Source organism: Gymnoscopelus braueri, assembly GCF_963280865.1.
Source record: "Gymnoscopelus braueri genome assembly, chromosome: 6".
Classification (NCBI taxonomy): Eukaryota; Metazoa; Chordata; class Actinopteri; order Myctophiformes; family Myctophidae; genus Gymnoscopelus; species Gymnoscopelus braueri.
In genome coordinates, this window is record NC_137607.1 from 22,804,482 (window position 1) to 22,822,418 (window position 17,937).

Here is a 17,937-nt window from a genome sequence, read left to right on the forward strand (position 1 = left end):
GTGCCGCGCTATGAGCTTGTATATCTGCAATTTTTGAAAAGAATCGTGGACATTTTGTGCAAATCTTTGAGTATATATTTTGTAAAAGACCTGAGGTTGATTCTACAAATGATCTTTTAAATCCTAACGGTTTTCTGAAACTCTTTATGTTGCTATAATATCAGTGCTTCTCAAACTTTTTCATGTCAAGGACCCCAAAAATTACATGTATTTGGTCGCGGACCCCCATCTCAAAATATTTTGTTCAAGGGCCCTCCTGAAGCAAAGATTTGAGTTACAAATGTTCGCTTAAATTTTTTTTATATACATTCTTTATGATTTTTAAAAAATAGCAGATATACAAGTTCACGCTATGAGCTTGTAGATCTGTTTTTTTTTGAATAGCCAAGGTATAAAATGACAAATGCTTTCCCGGTCTTAATGGGTTAAAGTTCCCCTATAGCCCCAAGGACAGGGCTCCCTTCCCTGGCACAACAAAAAAAATAGTCTCCTCCTAAGCTCTAGGATCCACGATTAGGATCTGGTAAGAGTAAGAAAAACATGCAGAAAAAAGAAGTAACTAACTAAATAAATAAATAAATAAGCGGAATGAATGGTGATGGTAATACCGAGGGGGGTGGTGTGTGGTGGGGTGTGGGGGGTGCAGTAAATGAATCCCATTGATGGAGCATATCAAATTACCAACTAAGTCCAGGTGGTGAAAGTTAACTGGGTGCTACTGAAATCCTATTACAGACTCCCCTCCTTCCCCTCCATCTCTCCTCCCAAACACCCTCCCTCCTTCCCTCCATCCCCACCTCCACCCCACCCCACCCCATCCCTCTCTCCCTCCCTCCCTCCACCCTGCCTAGCATCAGAGGAACGGGGGGGATTGTGGATTGTGGCAGGCTGATTCAGACTTAGGTAAAATGACATCTAACTGATGTTGAGACTGGCAGCGGGCTCCTGTAGCGGGGAGATAAGACCATTGCTGCTGGCATTTCAATTACACTTTACTGCCCCGCACATCCTGTTGCAAGAGCTGCTTTTCAGCCTTTTCCCCTCCAGGCAAATACTGCCTTATTCTCTCCACTGGCTTTAGCACTGTGGCTTCATTCTCTCTCTCTCTCTCTCTCTCTCTCTCTCTCTCTCTCTCTCTCTCTCTCTCTCTCTCTCTCTCTCCTCTCTCTCTCTCTCTCTCTCTCTCTCTCTCTCTCTCTCTCTCTCTCTCTCTCTCTCTCTCTCTCTCTCTCTCTCTCTCTCTCTCTCTCTCTCTCTCTCTCTCTCTCTCTCTCTCTCCTCTCCTCCATTATCCACGACAAATTCAGATTGTCTCCTTCCTTTAGCTAGGGCTGTTTCCACCGGATGTAATCTATTTGTTAAGGCTTGTTTAACTCAGCATGGGAGGGGTGGACGGACGGTCAGACAGACAGACAGACATATTGAGATGAAGTTGAAGGAAAGAGCACGAGTGCAAATAGACAGACACACAGACACAACAGATAGGGCTGACGGACTGATAAGCACACAAAATAAAGGTGTGAGAGAAGTATAGGCACAAAGAAAGACAGACAGACAGACAGACAGACAGACAGACAGACAGACAGACAGTACTGTACACAGGGGAAGACATGTAAGGACATTCATAATGTACTTGATTAAAAGTACAAAAGTATTGGTTAACAAAATGTACTTAAAGTACCAAAAGTAGAAAGTACTCATTATGCAGAATGCGTCGCATCGCGACACATTGTGAGCTTGTAGATCGGTCATTTTCAAATAGCCGAAGTATATATGTGACTAAATTTGTTAATGTATGTTTTGTAATAATAATCTAAATCTACAAAGTAACTAGTGAGTGACTAAAGTCTTCAAATAATTGTAGTGGAGCAAAAGTACAATATTTGCCTCTGAGATGTAGTGGAGTAGAAGTAAAAGTGTTGCAAATTGGAAGTACTCCAGTAAAGTAAAAGAACCTCTTAAAAAAAAAGTACAGCACTTGAGTACATGTACTTAGTTACTTTACATCACCTCTCTCTCTCTCTCTCTCTCTCTCTCTCTCTCTCTCTCTCTCTCGCTCTCTCTCTGATTTCGCTGGAGCCTAAATGATTAGAAGAGGATCCATTGTTCCCGTGGCGAGGCGGTGGATACATAAAAAAGAGAAAAGACCGTCTCTCACAAACAAGACAAACACAGTGGGATAGTTGATAACACACAAGAGCTCGATAGCAAAGGTACAGGCACAGCCTGGAAGACTTTACTAACAAGCACCAAGTGGTGCTGTGGGCGGAACAGGGACAAGATGAGAGGCTGGCGTATCAGCCTGGTTTCATCCTTTTACAAAAGGAGGAACGGCATTGTTACCCAAAAAGCTTTGGAATAGGGCCCCCGTGTTGAGACACATTGTTCTGTCAGGTCTTATGGTGTGGTTGGTTCCCTCTATTCTCTGTGCGGCGCCTCACCGTCACTGCACTGCAACAACTAGTGATTTAACTGTGTACAAAATGAAGCTGTGAAGGGTCTCTAACTATCGGGGTTAAATTACCACTGAGGGGTTTTTAAGTGATTGGCTCTTCATGTGGTACAAATTGCTTTCTGGAGCTTAACTGGATTGTTCACTGGTTCATCTGTTACCCGTAACTTCTCAGTTTAACTAGAAAACTAGACCTGTTTGTTACCGAAGGGAACCGGTCTCTTCACAAGCCGGGAAAGATTTTAAGTTGGCAACGGTGCAAGTTGGGAATGCATGCCCCACCCGTTTATGCAGGGGCGTCGTTACGCGGGGGCTTCGGTGGCTATAGCCACACACGCACACACATCAGACACTTTTTTTTTTTTTTATTATATATCTATAACCCTAACCTAACCCTACCCCTAACCCTAAAACCGAAATAAAGTAACAAAAAACTGGGGAAAAAGTACCCAAATCCCCCGAAATCCGCGCGGGGGAGGGGGCACATGCACGCGCGCGTGTCCGTTGCCTGGGGGGCTAAGCCCCAAACATAGTAGAGACCTAGCAACGCGTCTGCGTTTATGCAATACCCGTTGTACTTGTTTGTCTGTGTACCCGTTGTACCCGTTGTCAGAGCACCCCAGTGCGGTACCCGGTACCATACGACCGATATGGAGATACAGGGATCCCTGATGTCGTCAGAAATGTTAATGATGTACAAGGGAAGAAGTGGGAGACAGGACCCGCGGACAGACAGAAAGACAGATACAGGACTTTCGTGCATTGCCCTGTAAAATTATTTTACGCAAAAGCTTGACGCAAAGCTTGGCCAATACGTGAAGCCGATGGGTTGGGTTAATCAATCAGGAAGGCCGATTCCCTACCTACACCCCCCGAACACACACACAGATTTCCTGCGTCCTACACAGACCCACGGACAGACAGATACAAACATTTGTGTTTTTTTGTTTCGCAACAATCATTTTGTTTCCGCAACAATCATGTGTGACACACAAGTTTGAAGTCAAATTGTCGTACGGTGCCCAAGTTACAGTATGCCCAGGACAGATATTCCACACACACACACACACACACACACACACACACAGACAGACAGACAGACAGACACGCACACAGGTTTGGTGAATTTATAGTTTGACATACAGCCTACGACACCTGCACTCCCCAGAAGTTCACCGAGGTGCAGTTAGTTCCATCAGTGATATTATACTGTAAGAACATTTTTTAATGGGAAAGGAGTCAGTCATGCTTATGGTGGCTTTGAAAAGCTTGTGACTGGCATATTAATCCTGGTGTATAGAAAAAATGAATTTACTGTCAATTTATGTGCATGTGTGCGTGTGTGTGTGAGTGTGTGCGAACAAAACACTACAATTTTAAAAATAGAACACACAGTACATTATAAAAAAACATATACATGTAAAAGGTCCACCCACAATAGATTGATTGATCATTGAATTAAACATGCTCTGAAGTTGCATGCAGCCCACCCATCTGACCACTTGGACCGCCGACAAACTTTCAAGTGGGCCTTGATCCAGAGAAGGTTGAAAACCACTGATATAGAACCACTCAAAACACATGCTCATCCACATGTACACACAGAGACTGACACACACACACACACACTGTACATACACACCCATGCCCGCAACCACACACCCTCACACCCACATGTGCGAACGCACGCACGCACGCACGCACGCACGCACACAAAAATCGCCATGGGGCCAGTTCTTCAGATTGTTAAAGCACACACACACACACACACACACACACACACACACACACACACACACACACACACACACACACACACACACACACACACACACACACACACACACACACACACACACACACACACCAAGGACCAATTTGGAAGCCCAATTTCTGTGTGATTTTGTCGATGCGAATGTCTGATGTGTGTGCGTGTGTGCGTGTGTGCGTGCGTGTGTGTGTGTGTACTGATCACTACCCTGGAAGATTTAATTAGGTTGGGAGCAGTTAGAAGAGATTAACCCATTACAACCGGGAAAGCAGCTGTGTGTCATTTTAGACTTTTTTAGCGTTGGCTATTAAAAAATAGCAAGATGTACAAGCTTGTGCATCTTGCTATTTATCTTGAAAGTTTGAGAACTATACCGATTTAGAGGGCATTTGTAGGGATTGTCTTCAGGTCTTAATGGGTTAACATCCACGCTGTCTGAGCTGTCATGTCGACGGAGCGTGTCAAAGCTCTCCACCGTCTCCGTCGGAGCCGCACGCCACGCCGGAACAGGTGTCTCTGCTGTGCCGCCGCGAACGCCGCCGCGCACACAGTCTCCATATGACATGTAGAGTATAACACATCGACACACTGGCCGTATACCGTTTATACAAACTCCTTAATTAAGTATTCAATCAATAGGCTCTATGCACAGCAGCCATATTATTGGAAAGACATTGGGCCTCTTCTTATACTTCCTTCACAGGTGTTACCAATGATACTAATTAAGGCTCTGTTCCATTCTGGTCAAACAGAGTCAGGGTTGCTGACATTGTGCATGTTGGCTCACTGGAAACACTTGAGGGGGGTTCCGAATGGCCCCTTGCGGGTGTGTAGCTCTGAGAGTGTACAAATGGAACCAAATGGACCCGTAAGGGTCCATTTGGTTCCATTTGTACACTCTCAGAGTTATAGGGGTCCTTGAAATTAAAAGGTTTGAGAACCACTGTGCTAAATGAAATGGAACACAGCCTTCATTTAGTATCATTGGTAACACCTATGAAGGAAGTAAGGAAGAGGCCCAATTTCCTTCCAATACGGCTGCTGTGCACATAGAGCCTATTGGCGATGGCTACTATATGATAAGGACCTTTTCCCCAGCTTTGCTCGGTTATGCCCTGCTTTCACCCTGTACAGCAATCTGACCTCTCAGATATATTCAATTTTTTCTGAAATCAAATACACCCACGTCTTTAGCTTTGGGTGGTAGATAACCTCCTGCCTGTGATTTTTACATGACTTCCTAACTCCTGATCCCCTGCACGCTCTGATGGTGGGGTATTGTTAGTGGTTTGGTGTCATCCTATCTGTTGTTGATTTATAAAAACGAAACAATAAAGTATTTACATCTATTACGATTTCAGTTCTGACTTTTAGGTGAATGACAGACATGTATCTGAAGGTTCTGTAACTCACTTTGAACTAAAATCAGATTACACTTTTTTTCCCCCATGGGATGACAATCTATTCACATGGTTTGCTTCACTGAAGTCCCCCGTTCTCTTTACTCCTTTTGTGCAGACTTTTCATCATTCTTAGTTTCCTTAATATTGCCTACACCACAATACTCCTTCAGAATAAACAATTCAACTTAAAATTCAAGTGTTGATTAACTCATTAATATGTATTTATGTAGGCTGAATATTTTAATAAATAACAGTGGAGAACATAATATCGTTGCTGTCGGGCAGAAACCTTGTATCTCCAAATTTCAACTTTTAATATTTTTTCTGTAAATGATTGCCGCACAAAAGTAGTGAAAATAGCAGATAAACAAGCTCTCAACGTGTTGCATCGATCGGCTATTTTCACTGTATTATAATTTTTTGGACATACAAGGTCTCCACCCTACAGTGACGATATATTGTTTGACTTGTGACTGAAGTAGTCAGAGCTGGCACAAGTCTCAGATCGTTTGGAAGTTTTTCCAACATAACGTGGCATAATAACTAAACGCTGCCTCACCTGTTTTGTTCTAACTCTGGGAACAGTTAGTAACCTCTCCCTCTCCCAGGCTGTGGTCCCTGCAGGGTTCAAAATGTCAACCATTGTGCCCATTCCCAAAAAGGCCAAAGTGACATGCCTGAACGACTGGAGACCTGTCGCTCTCACCCCGATCGTCAGCAAGTGCTTCGAGAAACTGGTGAGGGAATACATCAGCTCCACGCTACCTGCCTCGCTGGATCCGTGGCAGTATGCATACCGCAAAAACAGATCCACCGACGACGCTATTGCCATGGCTCTCCACACCGTCCTCTCGCACATGGACAACAAGCTGCTGAAGGACAAATATGTATACTGTTCGTGGACTACAGCTCAGCATTCAACACCATTGTCCCAGCAATACTTGACAAAAAGCTCAGAGACCTAGGGCTACACCCAAGCATGTGCGACTGGATACAGGACTTCTTGTCCAACCGACATCAGGTGGTGAGAATGGGCAGCATCACATCCGACCCCCTGACCCTCAACACCGGAGCACCCCAGGGATGCGTGCTGAGCCCTCTCCTCTACTCCCTGTACACGTATGACTGCATAGCCACACATGTCTCCAACACCATCATAAAGTACGCGGACGACACGACAGTGATAGGCCGAATCGTCAACAACGACGAGTCTGACTATAGAGAGGAGATCAACTCACTGGCACTCTGGTGCCGGGAGAACAACCTCTCTCTTAACGTCGACAAGACCAAAGAACTGATCGTGGACTTCAGGAGCCTGGGGTAACGTTCAGTGGTGGAAAAAGTACTCAAATGTTTTACTTAAGTAAAAGTATCAATACAGCAATGTAGAAGTACTCTGTTACAAGTAAAAGTCTGGATAGTAAAAGTACAAAAGTGTTGGTATCAAAATGTACTTAAAGTACCAAAAGTAAAAGTACAAAAATGTTTGAAAACATTTTCATTTTCATTTTCACAAGCTCACAACGCGTTGCGATGCGACGCGTTGTGAGCTTGTAGCCTCGGTATATAAATGTAATAGGGCTAAAGTGGTTAACGTATGTTATTATTGCGTAAGCTGCAGTAAGGTATTTACTATGGGATATCATCGCCCCCTGGTGATCACACAGAGCACACAAGGACTCCCGCATTCCAATTCCTGTTGGATAGGGTCGTGTGACGCAAACCACCGGCGACCGGTTGTGGTATAAATACCACTGCGTCATATGGACTCGTCCTCTTCTTCCACTCTGCTTACGCGACTGCGCACGGAGCTGAACTAGCACTACGGAGAAACTTGACGAAATCCAACACAACCCGTGTTACCGTGCTACTCTACGGGCGCTTTCGCTCCCGAGTTCCTTCAACTTTATTATTACTTTATTACTTTCTTTCCTATCCTCTCCGTTTTCTCGCCACGAGGCGCACGGCTAAAGCTAAGCTAAGCTAACGCTAAAGACTAAACAAAGAAGCTAGGCTAGGTCGCTACCTAGCCTTTTGTTTTGTTGCCTCGTGCTCGACGGAGAAGGGAAGAATGGAGGCGCCTCGTCCATGCGCCATGCGAGGGTGCGATTACCTCGTCGCTGCGGACGACGACCACCGCCTCTGCCTGTCCTACTTGGGGCCTAACCACGCCTGGCTCGCCCGTAACCGAGACGGAGAGGAACACGGGTGCGGCCCCTGCGGGAGATTCTCTGAGGTCCAGCTGGAGCGACGCCTGGCCAGGGCCACCTCGCTAGCTGCCTCAGGTAGCGACAGTGCTAGCCCCGAGGCGCCGCCCACCAAAGCACCAAGGGAGCCGGCGGCTAGCACTAGCCTGGGGGCCATGGGCCCTCCTCTCTACTCGGCCCCACGTTCCAGTGGAGTCATCAGCAAGGTCCGGAATGAGGAGGCCTTAGGGGCCGCATCCTCATCTCCGGACCCAGACACCGCTGTCGAGGCCACCGGGCCGTCCCAAGACAGCGACAACCTCGTCTTCTCCCCCGCCACCTCCATCGCCGCCTGGGGAGACACTGCCACTCCGGACTGCAGTGACTTCGAAGGCGACGCCGAGGAGGACGACGACGCCCTCATCGTGGTGGTGGACGAGGAGGAGGATGTAGGCCTCACATCCTACCAACAGTCACTAAAAAAGACGCTAAAGACAATGAATACGGTTCAGTATTCATTGTGATGAGTGATGAGTGTACAAAATGTGTTTCCTGTGTGTGGAAAGTGTGGGAAAGTTGAAGGTCTTCAACTTTCGAATCACTGCAGTACCTTCTTCCGTCCGGCAGAGGGCGGCAAAACGCCTCTGAGGCTCGGAAGAAGCACAAAATGGCCACCTCTCTCAGCCGCTCCAAAATGGCGGCGGAGAGGCGGAAGTTTACGTCTCAGAAAACCCTGGTGTTACACCAGCGAAGCTCCCCAAGGGGAACAATAGTTTCGCTCCGGGTAGAAACACAGCACGAAAGGTCCGTCCCCCTCGACCTCACCAACATGGCGGACGGGGTGCGAAGGAACTCACATCAGCGAACCCCGGTGTTACTCCATCAGCACTCCCCGAGGGGAGTTGCGATCCGGGTAGGTACAACACCGCGACTTGGTTCCGATGTTACGTCACGCAGAGCGACGTTGTTGCAAACGATACGTCAAGGAGATTGGTGGACGAGTATAGACCTCAAGGATGCCTACTTTCACGTCCCAATCTACCCGCCGCACCTCAAGTTCCTGCGCTTTGGCTACGAAGGCAAGGTGTACGAGTACACAGTGCTCCCTTTTGGCATGTCACTGAGCCCCCGGGTGTTCGTGAAATGCACAGAGGCGGCGATAGCTCCGCTGCGTCGGCAGGGTCACAGCGTCTCACGTTCCCATGGGAACGGACGCTCGCTCTGTGACGAGACCGACATTAGCCCAGCTAGCGCTAACGAGCAATGCTACAGGGCGGATGTCGACGGTGTGTGGGATTTCCCGTCTACGTCACGGGCTTCCCCCACTGTCGAACGGTCAGACGCTGCTAATGAATCAAATGTCTCAAATGCTTTGTGTAAAAAGGGAGTTTTCTGTAGACAAAACTTTAATTCCATCTGCACCATCTGATTCCTGAAGGTCTTCAACTTTCGAATGCTCACAACGGCGACTTTGTTGCAAACGATACGTCAAGGTGATTGGTGGACGAGTACAAAATGTACTTCCTGTGTGTGGAATAGATCTATTGCCAAAAATACAAATGCCCATTTTTCCCCATGCCACGGAAAGTCAAGACAGCATGTTTCCCGGTGGGAAACACTGTCCTCTGCAAACTTTCATGAGCCCTCAGTGTTCGCTTTGTCCCCTAACCAGTCAGGATCACATCCCAAACACTGTAGGGACAGATCCTGTGCATGCTGTAAACATGATGAATCAAACGCAGGTAGAGAAACCTTGCTAATGAATCAAATGTCTCAAATGCTTTGTGTAAAAAGGGGGTTCTCTGTAGACAAAACTTTAATTCCATCTGCGTCACTGCAGTACCTTCTTTCGTCCGGCAGAGGGCGGCAAAACGCCTCTGGGGCTCGGAAGAAGCACAAAATGGCCACCTCTCTCAGCCGCCCCAAAATGGCGGCGGAGAGGCGGAAGTTTACGTCTCAGAAAACCCCGGTGTTACACCAGCGAAGCTCCCCAAGGGGAACAATAGTTTTGCTCCGGGTAGAAACACTGCACGAAAGGTCCGTCCCCCTCGACCTCACCAACATGGCGGACGGGGTGCGAAGGAACTCACATCAGCGAACCCCGGTGTTACTCCATCAGCACTCCCCGAGGGGAGTTGCGATCCGGGTAGGTACAACACCGCGACTTGGTTCCGATGTTACGTCACGCAGAGCGACAGCGTCTCACGTTCCCATGGGAACGGACGCTCGCTCTGTGACATTAGCCCAGCTAGCGCTAACGAGCAATGCTACAGGGCCGATGTCGACGGTGTGTGGGATTCCCCGTCTACGTCACAGGCTTCCATGGCCAAGCGGCCATAACGCTGAGGGAAGAGGTTCTGGCTCTCCTGAGCAAGGGTGCAATCAAGGAATTATCTCCGGATCAGAACAGACTGGGTTTTTATTCTGAGTACTTCCTGGTGAGAAAGAAAGGGGGGGGCGTAAGACCTATTCTGAACCTCAAGGGTTTGAACAGGTTTCTGAAGGTCTTCAACTTTCGAATGCTCACAACGGCGACGTTGTTGCAAACGATACGTCAAGGAGATTGGTGGACGAGTATAGACCTCAAGGATGCCTACTTTCACGTCAGGTTGGGGGGCTGTCCACGAAGGCTACTCAGCCCGGGGGTTGTGGGACTCCTCCCAGAGGAGAGCCTGCATCAACTACCTGGAGCTGCTGGGGGTCTTCCTCGCTCTCAAACATTTCGAGAGCCACATCGTGGGGTGTCATGTCCTGGTCAGAACGGACAATACCACAACGATGTGTTATGTCAACAAACAAGGAGGCTTGGGTTCCCTTGTGTTGGACAGGCTAGCACGCGAGCTGACGCTCTGGAGCGTGCAACGCTTGGCACGGCTGCTCGCCACCCACGTGCCGGGCCACCTGAACAGCGGGTGGACCTGCTGTCCAGAGGGGGGCTCCGGTACGAGGATTGGTCGCTGTGCCAGAGGGCCGTGGATCTGATCTGGGCCCGGTTCGGCCGGGCTCAGGTCGATCTGTCCACATCATGAACACCATATTTGGGCATGATTGACCACCCATAATCCCTTATATGGAGATGACTGTCACATCTAAGTGTGACATCATGGACTCATGGGCATATATTTGGCTGACCTTGGGAATCCATATATGAAAATGGACACCGCAAGATGAAATCATGTCAGGATGACATCATCAGTCTGACCAATGCTATGAAAGGAGAGACAGTCTCCAGGGAAAGCAGAATTCAACCAACGCTCTTGGATACTCCGTCCATCTCTAACCAGAATTGGAAACTGTTTACATATATCGTCAAGACTTTATCATCAGGTTTCATCAACTTACTTAAGGATCGTTCTTGACTCGACGCCTTTAGCTGGTTCTCCTTGAGAGAGCTACCTTTGAAGCTCATTTGTCAGACATCTCGGTTCAAGTCCCAAATTACATTTGAGGAATCTAATTTGATCCCTGGAGGAGCTGTAGTGAGAAATGTTCCGCTGGACGCTGCATCTGAACGGAGGACCAAAGTTTGTCCATGGAGCTGCTGTTGCCGTGGGAGAAAAAGTCTACTCATTTGGAGGACTCCGTAACGTCAACAACGATTATATTGATGTTCACGTCTTCAACATAGTGTCTTTACGCTGGAGGAAGTTAACCCCCGTAACAATTGGAAGAGGAGAATGTTCCCTTGAGGTTCCATCCAATCGCTGCCACCACACAGCTGTTCTGATAGAAGATGTATATATCTGGGGGGGTTATAAATATGACAAAAGAGAGTACTGTGCCGAGCTTTATGCATTTGATGTTGACACCCACAGATGGTTCAAGCCCAAGGTTTCTGGAACTGTTCCAGAGGCGAGGTACGGATACTCAGCCTGTGTCTTGGGGAAGGTCATGTATGTCCATAGAGCAAGCTATAATGACATATACAAGTTGGACACCACCACAATGGTCTGGTCTTTAATTACTAACAGAGACTCTCCAGCATATTCTTCAAGCTCTAACTCTGCCACCATCATTGGGACAAAGATGTTTGTATTTGGGGACAGAGCCTACTCCAGCAACAACATCTTCAGAGTGTTTGACACAGAGACCAACTGCTGGCTGAACACAACTTCTGCACAGCTTCCAGGAAGACACTGGGGTTCTTCAGCCTTTGCCTACAATGGAGAGCTGTACATATGTGGTGGCACAATAAATATTTCTACTGCCCTCAATGATCTGTGGAAATTCAGTCCAGAGACCTTCTCCTGGATGAAGGTTAAGCCCAGAGGAAAAGGACCGTGTTTGATGTTTGAGATGTTCTGTTGCATTGTGGGAGATCGTATCATCGTCTTTGGAGGAGAAGGCACACCTGATGACCTGTATGTGTTAGACTTAAGTCCTAGTCTGAAGACGTTATGCAAGCTAGCAGTTATTCAGTACGATCTGGAGCAGTCAGAACTCACACACGACATCAGGTGGGAACTGGAAGCCATGACTAACAACAGCAACAAATAAATAATAAATAATACGGGGTCCAATAAGGGCGTGGCCTCATGTGGATTTCAGACTTCATGTGACCAATCTGTGACCACAGTCAACTATGACATAATGACTCCATATTTGGGCCCGATCTGACTGCCATTGACTTCCATTATAACATTGAAGTTAAATATATCAAATATAAAAGCAAAAAAAGGTCTGGGCCCGGTTCGGCCCGGGCTCAGGTCGATCTGTTTGCGTCCAGAGAGAACGCGAAGTGCTCGCGGTTCTTCTCGATCAGGGCCAAGGACCAGTCCTTGGGAGTAGACGCTCTGGCGCACGAGTGGCCGAGCGGTATACTTTTTGCCTTTCCGCCCCTGGGTCTGATCCGTCCGACAGTGGAGAGGATCAGGACCCAAGGTGGGATGGTTCTGCTGGTAGCGCCAGCATGGGGCACGTGGAGGACGGAGATCTCTCCCCTCCTCTACGACGAGCCGTGGCCTCTCCCCCTGTTCAGAGACCTTCTGAGACAAGGCTGAGACGAGGTTTACCACGAGCACCCCCAGACTCTGGATCTGTGGGTTTACCCCGTGAGAGGTCGAGTCTGACCTCGCAAGGCCTGCCCCCTGCAGTGGTAGCCACTATACAGGGGGCTAGGGCAGATTCTACCAAACGTCAGTACGACGTTAGGTGGAATATGTTTGAGACCTGGTGCCTGGAGCAATCACCTCCGGTGGAGGCTTTTCAGGCCCCTGTGAGAAGCGTTCTGGTCTACCTGCAGGACAGGTTGGACCATGATTTGGCTTTCTCCACCATCAAGGTGTACCTGGCAGCCATCTCCGCTTGCCACGATGGGTTCGATGGCCAGTCGGTGGGCGCGCACTGGCTGGTGCGACGGTTTATGACCGGCGCCAGGCGTGCTAGGCCAGTGAACAGACCTTTGTTCCCTAAGTGGGACCTGACTGTGGTGCTGGACGCACTGTGTCGGCCCCCCTTTGAGCCTCTTGAAACATTAGATCTGAAGTTTCAAAACGGTTTTCCTGGTGGCCCCTTGTACGGCAAAACACGTTGGTGACATGCAAGCGCTCTCTGTGAGCGAGGAATGCATGTGGTTTTCAGACGACGGCAAGAGGGTTTTGTTGAAACCCAACTTGACGTTTGTGTCTAAGACCGGCGCGGTTGCCAGGGCCCCAGTGGAACTGGGGGCTTTCCATCCTCCGCCGTTCGCTTCGGCAGAGGATAGACGGTTGCACTGTCTCTGTCCAGTGAGGGCCTTGAGGCTCTACTGTCAGAAGACGGCGGTCGGCCGTGAGTCGTCTCAGCTTTTCGTCTCCTTTGGCCGGGGTCAGAGGAAGGCGGTGGCTAGACCGACTCTGTCCAGATGGATCATGGAGGCGATTCGGTTGGCATATGTGAGTAGCGGTGCCGCTGTCCCGCTGGGACTGAGGGCCCACTCTACTCGGGGTGTTGCTGCATCTTGGGCCCTCTACAGAGGGGTGTCGATGCAGGACACATGCTCTGCGGCTAACTGGTCGTCTCCCTTGACCTTTGCATCTTTCTACAGCCTGGACGTGGCGGCATCTGAGATGGCGCGCACGATACCTGGTTTCTTCCTACTGGTGAGCAGCAGCTGGTTCAGGTCAGGCGATGCGAGGCATGCCTGGGGGCATGTTCTCTTTCCCTGTCTGGCTGGCCTTCTCGGCCTTCATAGTAAGGGAAACGCTGACATGCCTGGGGGCATGTGGTTTCCTCCTACGTGTGGGCAGCAGCCGGTTCAGGTCAGGGAATGCGAGGCATGCCTGGGGGCATGTTCTCTCTCCCTGCATGGCTGGCCTTTTCAGCCTTCAAGGTTAGGTAACACAGACATGCCTGGTGGCATGTGGTTTCCTCCTACTTGTAGGCAGCAGCCGGTTCAGGGGGAATGCGAGCCATGCCTGGGGGCATGTTTCTCTTTCCCTGCCTGGCTGACCTTCCAAGCCCTCTCTAGACCAGCTAGGCATGGTCTGGGAGGAGGAGGCCTTGGTTTCTCTGTCACGGGCCGGTCAGACCAGGGTCTGTCAAGGTCTTAACATAAATCCTTTTGCATCCTGACCCGGAGGGTCTGGGTTGCCTGGGGGCCATGGTCTTGCCGAGGGCAGGACCTGTGGCCTTGGGCAAGTGTTTGGGTAGGGTTGGTTAAACATGGGCTCCCCCGGGGGACGTTTATGTGTCCGGGGGGGAGGCAGGCCCGTAGATTGGTGAAGCAATAGGGAGCCGGCGTTGGATTCCGGTGCTAGGTTTGGATCCGCCCCTCTAGACCTAGGGAAAGCCTGCGTTCCTCCAGTCTACAGTCTGAGTGATTTGTAACCCTGACCTCTCTGTTAACCTTCAACTCATTGACTGCCATTGACAAGTGCCACTCGTCACTTGGCCCGAGGCTCACAGTGCCATCGACGAATTGACGAGAGTGTAGTGTTGTCAATGGTTTACGCTAGAGGGCGCCGTTCGCCAACCTATGAGAGATCCTGTGAATTCTGGAGAAACAGTAGACCCCGGAAATAATGTGATCACAACAAACCCAGCCCCGTCCCATCTAATGTTAAAGGATTTTTTTTCTCTGCTTTCTGTTGATTTTTGGCAAAAATAACCCACATTCAACTGCCCACAACTATGGAATGGACTGTCGTGGAGGCACAATTCTCTTTCTCTGATTCTACGAGACTCGGCTACGTCTTTTAAAGCGATCGGCGGGTGGATCTCTGTGAAGAAAAAGTATTCTATGATTTTTCAAAGGTTAGTAAAAACGCTCGGAATCGCTGGCAAGGGCAGCTATAGATGAGTTAACCCATTAAGACCTGAAGCCAAATGTCTTCTAAAAAAAACAGTTTTCTGAAAATGTATGTTTCTATATATATCAGTGGTGCTCAAAACTTTTTCATGTCAAGGACCCCCAAAATGATGTGTATTTGGCCGCCAACCCCCATCTCAAAATATTTTGTTCCAGAGGGTCCCAGTAGCAAAGATTTTAGTTAAAATCTTTCGCTTTAAAACATATTCAAAGATTTGCAAAAATGTTCACGATTTTTCAAAAATAGCAGGTCTACAAGCTCATAGCGCGGCACTCGGTGCCGCGCTATGAGCTTGTAGATCTGCTATTTTTAAATAGCCAAAGTGTAAAATGATGCCAGGTCTATATGTTAAACTCAACAGCCAGCCAGCCAGCCAGGGTCTGGCACTAAAATAGCCTTATTGCTGCTGCTTCTGTTGCTGCTGGTGGATGGGATAATGGTTGGCGGCCCCAAACGTTGTCTTTTGATCTCCATCGATCCAGCATGTGGTCAGATAGCCTTGCTTCCAGGAAGGAACCAAGACCATTAATTATTAAAGAAAACAGGCTAAAAGGGGATACCAATACTTAGATATACAGATAGAATTAACTGTGTTTTTTTGTTGTAGTATGGTGGGGAGGGTGTAATATAGAGATATCTTTACCACAGCAGCAAAGCTACAATGTCTTTTTCTGCAACAGATGCCTTTATTTCACCAGCCCCAACTATTGGTAACATATTATGTACTGTTAATAATTCATTATAAAGTTTGAACTGGCACCGTATATAAGCATAAAAGTTATTTCAGCCGTAACTCTATAACAAGGAAAGTAAGTCCGGACACCGGAAACGGAAATGTTAATCGAAGATTTTCGTTCCCATCCGCCGCCGCTCTAAAGCCTCCGCTTATCCGCATTATCTCTAGTTGTTGTTTTTCTCCGCGCTGAACGCTGTTTAATAGAAACTGCGACTACTGCAAAATGGACGATCGCCGATTGAAACGGTCTTCTCTGGGCCACTCAAACAGCTACCCTGTGTGTCTACAAACAGTTTAACGCGCGATCTTAAGGTATTTAGCAAGGTCTGTGGCGACGTGAAAAAAACGCCACGTGAAAAAGACGCTGGCACTGGTGAGTACATTATGATATTAAACTCTGGCATGGAATGTGTTAATGCATGTTTTGTAATAATAATCAAAATCTACAAAGTAACTAGTAACTACAGTTTTCAAATAATTGTAGTGGAGTAAAAGTACAACATTTGCCTCTGAGATGTAGTGGAGTAGAAGTAAAAGTATTGGAAATACTCAAGTAAAGTAAAAGTACCTCAGAATTACTCAATGTAAGTACAGTACTTGATAAATGTACTTAGTTACTTCACACCACTGGTGGTTTCCCCCACAACAGAGCAGAGCTGTGAACCCTGTCCACAGCCATCAGAGGCAGGGAGGCTGATAGCTGCTGGCAGCTCTGCCTGTTCCTCTCCCGCTGCCTTTGATCACCTGATCCCTGACACACACACAGCTAGCCAGTAGAGGACTCAGTACAGCCACTGTACTGAGTCCTACCTGCCACGTACACAGGGTCATACACAGTGGTGGAAAAAGTACTCAGATATTTTACTTAAGTAAAAGTATCAATACTGCAATGTAGAAGTACTCCGTTACAAGTTAAAGCCCGGAATTCAAAATTTACTTGAGTAAAAGTACAAAAGTATTGGCATCAAAATATACTTAAAGTACCAAAAGTAAAAGTACTAAAATATTTGCAAATAGCAGATCTACAAGCTCACAACGCGTCGCGCTGCGACGCGTTGCGACGCGTTGTGAGCTTGTAGATCGGCTATTTTCAAATAGCCTATGTATAAAATAGGGCTAAATTGGTTAATGTATGTTTCATAATGTCATAATTTATATCTGAAAAGTAACTAAAGTTTTCGAATAATTGTAGTGGAGTAAAAGTACAATATTCGCCTCTGAGATGTAGTGGAGTAGAAGTTAAAGTATTGGAAATTGGAAATACTCAAGTAAAGTACAAATACCTCAAAATTGTACTTAAGTACAGTACTTAAGTAAATGTACTTAGTTACTTTCCACCACTACCTGCCACGTACAGTACACAGGGTCATACACACCTCCAGTATACACACGTGCGTGCACACCAAGGGCCCAGCATCCGCCTTTGAAATCGAGTCTATATAGGAAGTGACAGTTCATATGAATGGCCTGTAGTTTCGCTGTTTTTCCCCCCTGCTGGTGTCAGAAGAAACAACTCTCAATGCAAGTGGGTGGGTTTTTGCCGAACTTTAGACTTGATTTTATTACCTTAATAAACAGTCATAAATACTATATGCTTCCAGTCGCTAGTTTAAAGTCTTCTTTCAATCACCATGATATGCGTTTTGGTAAATTATGCGCCCATTTGTTTTAAAATTGATGATAAAGTAGGGTATGCTGTAGGAGGGGCGTGGCTACCTTGTGACGCTTTGATTGACAAGCTACACAACCAATAGCATTCATTCCCCACCTCCGCTCTGGTCCCAACCAATAGCATTCATTTCCGTGCGCATAGGATATGACACGATATGACGCGATATAGAAAGATGAAGCTTTTTGTCTTTATTGTATTGTTATGTTGGGCTATGCTTTGCCCTATGTCCTGTCATGCTCGTGGTGTATTGTCTACCTTCTTTGTCTAATAAAAAAAATATTTAAACGGAGAAAGATGGCGGATTTGAAATCGTTGAAAAATAGGCTTCATTTACGGTCCGTAGAGTCTGGGGGCGTAACTTTGTCCATTTAATTTGGTGCACACACACATACGGTACAAGTACGCATGCACATAGATAAATTGTCCAG

General features: G+C 47.6%; 1 protein-coding gene across 1 annotated transcript in view; it reads right to left on the reverse strand.

Moving 5' to 3' along the window:
- agbl4 (AGBL carboxypeptidase 4) overlaps positions 1 to 17,937 on the reverse strand; it is a gene marked incomplete at both ends in the record, with an annotated part of 472,442 nt that overhangs the window by 256,699 nt on the left and 197,806 nt on the right. The window lies entirely within an intron of this gene.